The following is an 8,347-nucleotide window of genomic DNA, read 5'->3' as shown; positions in this document are numbered from 1 at the left end:
TCAGCTACTCAGAGACTGTTTTAAAAGGGACACATTCCACTTCCACCAGAGTTCTGATTACTTTTCACTTTCATCTCCTGCTCCAAAACACACAGAGATCTGAAAGAGAAGCACAATCTACTATGGCTCCTTTTGGAGCCGTAACAGGATTTTAATTAAGTACCATGTTTTGTTTGCATATTTTTTACCACTTCTCCAATATACACTGCACACGTCCTGGGAAATAGTTTAACCTCCATAACATTATATTAGCCATATTAATTTTACAGAAGGTGTAACTGCCTCCCCCATGCCCACGGTTTTCATGCACTCCCAAAGTGACAGTCGATTCTCCAGAGCCACCCCAAGGCTCAGTGTTCCCATTATTGCTCCCCTTTTCCTTTTCTTATGCACACACAATTCTATTTTCTCTAACATCCCTTGCACTGCGATTACTCTTTCTAGACAACTGTACCCCGATTACACTCCCATCTTGTACAACCAGAGACAGCCAGGGGCAGCCAAGTTAAGTTTGAATAGAAACCCCTGACATTCCTTTAGTGATTTTGATTACATTACCCAATAGTTAAATCATTTTGATTAGATTAATCCTCCACCTGCTGCCTGCAGCAGTCCCTTATAGACCATTTCTGTGAGGAAAGGGCCCATTTTTCCTCAAAATTGCTGTAAAGGCTTCTGGGGACAGAAGCCTAGTGGTGGTAGTAGCCACTCTTCCTGACCCCCTTGGTATAATTTAATTACCAAGCTTCCATCCAATGTGACTGCACAGAGTTGCACATACAGTTACATTTATATAACTGGGTTTTATCATCGAACCAAAAACTTTTTTCTTGTAACACCACAACTGTTACTTGTACCATTTTTACAACTTCCCGTATTACCAATTTTTGCAAAAGGTATTTTTAACTTTTAACTTACTTTTTTAAATCACTTACTCCTACATTTAGTTCTTTAAGGTAGTGCACTTTGTCTCTAACAACTCAGCCACCAAGTACAATTATTGCCACACAGCTGCCTTAACCTGTGCTGTCTTTACCTTGAGACTGTTTAAGGGAGTAAAACATGGTCGGAGGGATAGGTCAGTGGTTTGAGCATTGGCCTACTAAACCCAGGGTTGTGAGTTTAATCCTCAAGGGGACCACTTAGGGATCTGGGGCAAAAATTGGTCCTGCTAGTGAAAGCAGGGGGCTGGACTTGATGACCTTTCAAGGTCCCTTCCAGTTCTAGGAGATTGGTATATCTCCAATTATTATTTGTCTCCATGGATTTTTTACTTCAAAACTCACAGTGGAATACAGCAGACCTTCATCATCCTTTGTCCCAAACAAAACAAAAAGCAAACAAACAAAACCAAAAATATTTTGCATAAGTATCCAAAGTACCCTTGTAGTGAGGCAGTGTGGCTCCCCGCTGCCCCGGAGGAGGAAGAGACCATCCGGAGGCTGGAGTGGGCGGAGCTAGGGAGCTCTGAGCCCGCCCCTCAAAGGGTCAGGTGGGGACCCGGAACTATAAAGGCCGGCCCTCAGCACTCAGTAGGGGCCCAGCTGCTGGAGAGAGCAGCTGTCCCTAGGGGAGCCTGAGACTGGGAAGCTCCTGTGGCCCGAGGCGGCCACCCAGACTGGCCGGAGCTACCCCGCGCCCGCTACCCGGAGGAGCTGCCGCGCCTACCCTGTGCCAGTTCTCCAGAGGAGCTGCCGGACCTGCCGACCAACCCCTGCCCCAATGAACCCATGCTCCTGGACCCCCCAGAGGCCAATGCCAGGACCCAGGTAGGGCCCGAGGGGGGAGTGTTGAAGTAGCCCAGGGGCAGCTGACCCTAGTCTGGCTGCAGCACTGCCAGAGCCGGTGTCGGTGCGTTGCGGCCAGGATCGCCACTGACTAAGCAGCGGATCATCAGCCGCTGCTAGGGCCCTGGGTGGGGATGCAGTGGAGTGGGAGGGCATGTGTCCCCCCTGCCACCCCACTCCTGGGTGGCAGACTGCCCCTCTCCCTGGCCTGAGGGCCTGAGCTGCTTGACTCAGTGGTTGTTGCCCCACCTGAGCCAGACGAACTGCATTTTGGCCTACGCCATAGCACGGGCTACCGAGGGAGACCCCCCCCTGTCCGGGCTAAGCCCCCGGAACCATCGGTGTAGTGAGCCAGTGTGGCTTCCCACTGCCCCGGAAAGGGTCGAGCCCCAGTGAACTCTTGTACAACCCTCCATTAAAACTTCAGAAAAACAAAGGTGTGAAAAGGCGGGGGGTTGGGGGGGAAGAGGTGGAAAGAAACCAATTAAGCCTGTTAGGTCAGTTTAAAGTACAGGCTACCAGCAGCAAATTAAGTAAACTGAGGGAAAGAAGGAGGAAAGGAAGAAAAGGATATAGTTAGCTCTGAACCAAGGGTAGGCTCCCGGGTTGAAACAGCTGGGAACCCTTCCCCCAGGTTCTCCTCCTGGCTCTGGGAGAAGAGTGGGGGTTGTTACCTGCTCCTGCAAACCCTGCCATTTTCTACATTGAAACCTTTTCTTTTTTCCCCCAGGACCAAGTCCCAGCTCCCTAAAGGTGGTCTGTTAACTCTGCTTCTGACTCTAAACCCTGTTGTGCCAAATCATCTTTAACCACCCTAACTAATTTACAACACTTCAGCAGCCCCTGCTGAAACAGCACCAAACTTGAAAGATTACTGGCAGCTTCCCATAATGCTGCCCTTACTTCAAACCTCTCACAAGTGGACTGAAGTGCCTCCTTTCCCTGGAAGGCATCCAGTCCCCCTGGGTGGGGACCTTCTTCCACTAGCCATATACCAAAGGAGGGTGGGGTCCTCAGCCACCTCCCATCTCTCTGGGTCCCCTAACACTTCCTCCATTTCCTTTTCAATCTCATCCCAGGCTGACCCCTGCACCTGGTATGGGCCCTGGTTCTTCCTTATCCATTTATCCAAAAAATCCTTTACCCTGGCTTGAAGAACCCGCAACTACCATCACGAGAGTTCACTATACCACCTCCAAGCAGCTGTGCGGACTGTTGGGGAGGGGGATTTACAGGCTGCCACTCACCTATCCGATGCGATGCATCCAAGTCACGGCACCAAGATGTTAGGGGGCTTATTCCTTCACCCTCTTACTTCCCTGGTCCTTCTCGCATGAACAGAGAGCAACAATACCCGAAGTCCAAAGGCACAAACAATTCGATGTTTATTGGGGTGAACTTCCAGCAAGCATGATTCCAGTTTCCTTCCTCAGTGTTCCCCTTCCCAGCTCTGACACCACAGAGCCTTGCCTGTGTCCCTGTTTCTGTTCCCATCCCCTGTTCCCATTTCCCCCTTTAGCAAAACATGATCCCAATTCCCCATCCCCAGTCCCTGTTCCCATTCCTGATTGACTGCAGACTATATAGTAAAACCTGAGTTTTGCTTAGCTATACCTTAACCAATCATTTTACTGAAATTTAACTAACCAATCCTAACATACTGTAACATGGTTATTTAACCAATTATATTCCACCACCTTCATTGGTTTACACCCAACAAAATTAATTATACAGCAGACAGAAACAATCACAAAACCAGACAGAGACCATGCAAATAAACGTACAAAACAATAAAGAATTGAGGATTTCACAACTACATCTATACAGACGTAAGGGTTTTCCAGCTGTGTCTGTGTATAAGTGAGTTCTTGCCAGACAGGACGCTATCAAACTAAGTTTCCTTTTACAACTTCTAGGCTCTTCTCTTTCTCTGGAGATGATAGGAATATCAGGACAGAATTGTATTCCTAATAGCCCAATAGCACCTTATTTCAATGTGACTAGTTTGGAATGTGAGGATGTGACCATACACTTACCAGCTTATGGTTGCCTAACTACATCTTAGCTGATGGCCTTAGCCTGTCACAGTAAAAGAAGGCCATTACAGAGACAGACAGTAATTTTGAGTCTCTCTTTTAGACCTCTATAACAGCTAAGTGATAAGAATACATCTAAATTCTAAATTATAGGCCTTTGCAGACAGGCCTGAATATCTATATCCCAACAGCCAGGCTTCATGCCTGTATGGTGAAACCACTGAGGTGTTTATTTATCTTTCCCCTGGGTTTCCCTACTTTCTGTACACTTCCCTCAATAAATGGTGGTTTGTTTTGCACCTTATTAAGTCTTTACTTACCCGAGGCAGTGGGGGAGCGTCTAACGTTCCAGACACAGATTAGCTACTGGAAGCTGGGGCCAAACTGACAATCTTCTAGGCACCTGTTGCTATAATATGCTCAGTGAAATTGTCTGAGACTCAGGTGTCTTTTCATCCTCTGCTGTCCCAGCTGCCCATCAATCCTTAGAAACAGGTGCCATAAGTCCCTACAAATAGAAGTAAGACAACCAGTTTTCTAATGTAAGTGATGGCCCTGCCAAGTCTTCCTCACTCAGGCACAAATCCTACAGTCTGTATTCAGGTAAAAATCCTATTGGTTTCCAAGGAGCTTTGCCATGATCTTCCTAACGTGGCTTAGGAAATAAAAGGTCATTTTAAAAAAAAACTAATTGCAACATGGCTATAGGCAACTGTGATTGATTACAGCCAGCTGTTTCCTTCCTGATGCAGCTCTGGTTGGAGAAAAGCGGAGAATAAAAAAAGAGAACAATGAAAGTACGTTTTCAGTTTCGTTTTACTTGCCAGTTGGGGCAGGGTTTCCAGGAATTACGAGCTTTCTCAGAATAGTGGTGCCATGAACAAACACTGGTTTTTGGACATGCTTGTAAACAGATAGGCCAAACCCTGGTGTTCCCCTTGATGTATTAGACACAGCCCCAAGGGCAGAGGGCCACAAATGCAGTTATCCGGCCCAAGGTTATGCTTCCTGGGACGCTCAGGAGGTTTTCTGTGGGCTCTGAGTCATCAGGGCTATGCAGGGTTCATTTTTACAAAGTAACCACACAGAACCCAAACCTTTCCTCCAGAATGCCCAGGGGCTTGTATTGAGCATTTAAAACCCAAATGTCCCCTCTATAGTACGCATACCTCGCACTTGTCTTTGTACCTTTTCAATACCAAACACCCCTCCACTAATCCCACCAAATAAACTGCATTTCTCTCAATCAAAAATGAGATATTTGCCCAACTGTGGTTTCTCTGCTGTAATCAACCACCTCCAATTAGCCCTCCTGTATCCGTGCCCCTTCACTCCTTCATGTGCTTATCACAGCACAATCCTGTGCAGGGCTGGGTACATGGCTAGATGGCCTTGTTGAGATGTGAATGGCAAACACTGCCCCAAGCGGAGAGCAAAGAATTGGTGCCCCAGGGGGATGGGTGTGGTTAGGAAGAAGTGGCTATCTCCTCTCTCTCCCCATAACTTGCAGAAATGCCTGTGACTTATGAGGAGAGGCTGAGGGAACTGGGCTTATTTAGTCAGCAGAAGAGAAAAATGAGGGGATTTGATAGCAGCCTTCAACTACCTGAAGGGGGGTTCCAAAGAGGATGGAGCTCAGCTGTTCTCCATGGTGGCAGATGACAGAACAAGGAGCAATGGTCTCAAGTTGCAGTGGGGGAGGTTTAGGTTGGATATTAGGAAACACTATTTCACTAGGAGGGTGGTGAAGCACTGGAATGGGTTACCTAGGGAGGTGGTGGAATATCCATCCTTAGAGGTTTGTAAGGCTCAGCTTGACAAAGTCCTGGCTGGGATGATTTAGCTGGTGTTGGTCCTGCTTTGAGCAGGGGATTGGACTAGATACCTCCTGAGGTCTCTTCCAACAATAATATTCTATGATTCTATAATCTCTGTCTTCTTGAGGCTCACAGTGAGTCCAAAACGGTGAGCAGAGGTAGCAAAACGATCACAAATTTTCTGAGGAGTAGCCATGTGAGACTGTATCTGCAGACCTTGTTGTCAACTGTTGGGAATGAGCCACATCCACCCTGATTTAATTAGTCTCGTTAGCACTGACACACACACACACACACACACACTTGGTAAGGCAACTCCCATCTTTTCATGTGCTGTATATTTATATCTGCCTACTGTACTTTTCACTCCATCGATCTGATGAAGTGGGTTATAGCCCACGAAAGCTTTTGCCCAAATAAATTTGTTAGTCTCTAAGGTGCCACAAGGACTCCTCGCTGTTTTTGCAAAAAGTTTCTGGACATCCTCGACTGAATGAGTCAACAATGCACAGTCATCAGCAAAGAGGAGGTCACAGATGGTTGTAGTGAACACTTTGGGGCGAGCCTGAAGTCTTCAGAGGATGAAGATGCAGCCATCAGTTTGGAACTGATTGGGCATGCCCAACTTGCAATCCCTGAAAGCAATGAACAGCATCATTGAAAAGTAGATGCTGAACAGGATAGGAGCAAGGATACTTCCTTGCTTTGTACTATTTGATACTTCAAAAGGTACCGATGTCTCTCCATTGTCAAGGACAGGACCCAACATACATCATGAAAGGACCAAAGTATATTGATGAATTTTTCAGGACAGCCCATTCGCCCAAGTACCTTCCAAAGCTGGTTTCTGTTGACCGTGTTGAATGCCTTGGTCAGGTTGATGAAAATCATGTGGAGATCCTGATGTTGCTCTCTACATTTTTCTTGGATGTGCCTGGCAGTGAATATCATATCGGCAGTGCCCCAACCAGCACAAAATCTGCACTGACGTTATGGAATGATGCCATTTGTGAACCCATGTAATGAGAGCTGATTGTAGAGGATGCAGGCCAGGATCTTACCAGCTAGAGACAGCAGTGAGATGCCTCGGTAGTCGTCACAGCATGCACGGTCACCTTTTCTTTTGTATATATGTACAGTTGGGGCATCTTTGAAGTCCTGAGGAACTTGCTCTTTCTCCCAAATGATGATGAATAAACAGGTGAGATGGCTTATCAATTGGCCACCACCAACTTTGCAAATCTCCGATGGGATCGCATCACTGCCAGCCGTCTTTCCAGATTTTGTCTGCTTGGCGGCTTTTTGTACCTCGTCGAGAGTTGGGGTGTAACCAGCTGTGAATCATTAGCCCACCGAGGAATCTCTTCAAGAACACTGCTGTCAAGAGTTGGTGACTGGTTTAATATATGGCCCAGCAGTCAAGGATTTCAGTACTATCTGTAATCAGAGTGCTGCCATCAGCAGAGCGCATTGGTGTAGACCCAGCATCAGAGCGGCCCAGAGACTGCCTTCAGCCCATCATAGAATGCTTTAAAATTGTGTCTGTCAGCTGCATCTTGAACTTTGACTGCTTTACATTTCCACTAGTCCTCTTTCATTTCCTGTTATTTGATTTGTGCCTTCTGCTTAGCTCAAATGTGTGCTGATTTCCTGGAGGTTTTCTCTTTATCATTAATCCAAACCAGATATGTCACATGCATCTCATCAAGAAGAGCAAGGGCATCTTTGTCCTTGTTGTCAAACCAGTCATTGTGTTTGCGTGTTCGGAAACCCAGTACTTCGACAGCAGTTTTATTGGTTGTTTCCTTGATGTTGATCCAGTCCTCCTCAATAGTGACGGGCTGCTCTGGACTGTCATTGATGATGGCTAAGGAGGCATCAAGACTGAGTTGAAACAATGCTCGTGTCTTCGGCATTTCAAGTTTACCTACATCCAGCTCCTTCTGGCACACAACAGAATGATGATGTTTTGGTGGAAAGAGGCTCAAGGAGATGACACTGTGTACCATACAATGGTCAGACCAGGAGCCGGTGACATGCATTGCATGAGTCAGCTTAACATCAGAGATGTCTCTTTGTTTTGTAATGAAATGAAATCATAGGCCAATGCTTAGACCGAGGGTGCATCCAATTCGCTTTGTATTGTTTGCCTGTTGGAAGAACATGCTGCAATTGCAAGCTCATGCTGCGCACAAGTGTGAAGAAGGAGGGCACCATTTGAGTTCTCGCTTCCGATACCGTGATGTCCAAGCACCTTGTGCCATGTGGTGGAGTCTTGACCAACTCTAGCATTAAAATCACAGAGTATATATAGCTTGGAATTACAAGGTAATGAAGAGATCACTGAATTCAGGCTCTCGTAGGGGTGGACGGTGAAGGTAAAGGTGATGGAGGCAGCTGGTAGCGATAAGAAACCAGATGCTGGGTAAAGCAAGTTAGCGGTGACATGGGGGCACAAGGAAAAGAGTTTTGGTACAAGGGCTGCAGGGAGGAGCGGGTGCGGATCTGCTCTGTATGCAGTGATAGGAGTGTCTGAATCGAGTCCTCTTGGCGCTCCATAATGCTTAGGAGCCGCTCCGCAGTTTCTTGCCGGCGATCCGCATTCTCCTGGTGAACTCTCCTTTCGTTCTCCCACCACGCCGGTAATCTTTGATTTTCAGCAAGGAACTGCTGAATGACTTCATACAGAAGGTCCTCTTTACTTCTT

This window comes from Mauremys reevesii, linkage group 4 (assembly GCF_016161935.1).
Source record: "Mauremys reevesii isolate NIE-2019 linkage group 4, ASM1616193v1, whole genome shotgun sequence".
NCBI classification, from domain to species: Eukaryota; Metazoa; Chordata; order Testudines; family Geoemydidae; genus Mauremys; species Mauremys reevesii.
The sequence above is the reverse complement of the archived record's forward strand: the minus strand, read 5'-3'. Positions refer to the sequence as shown.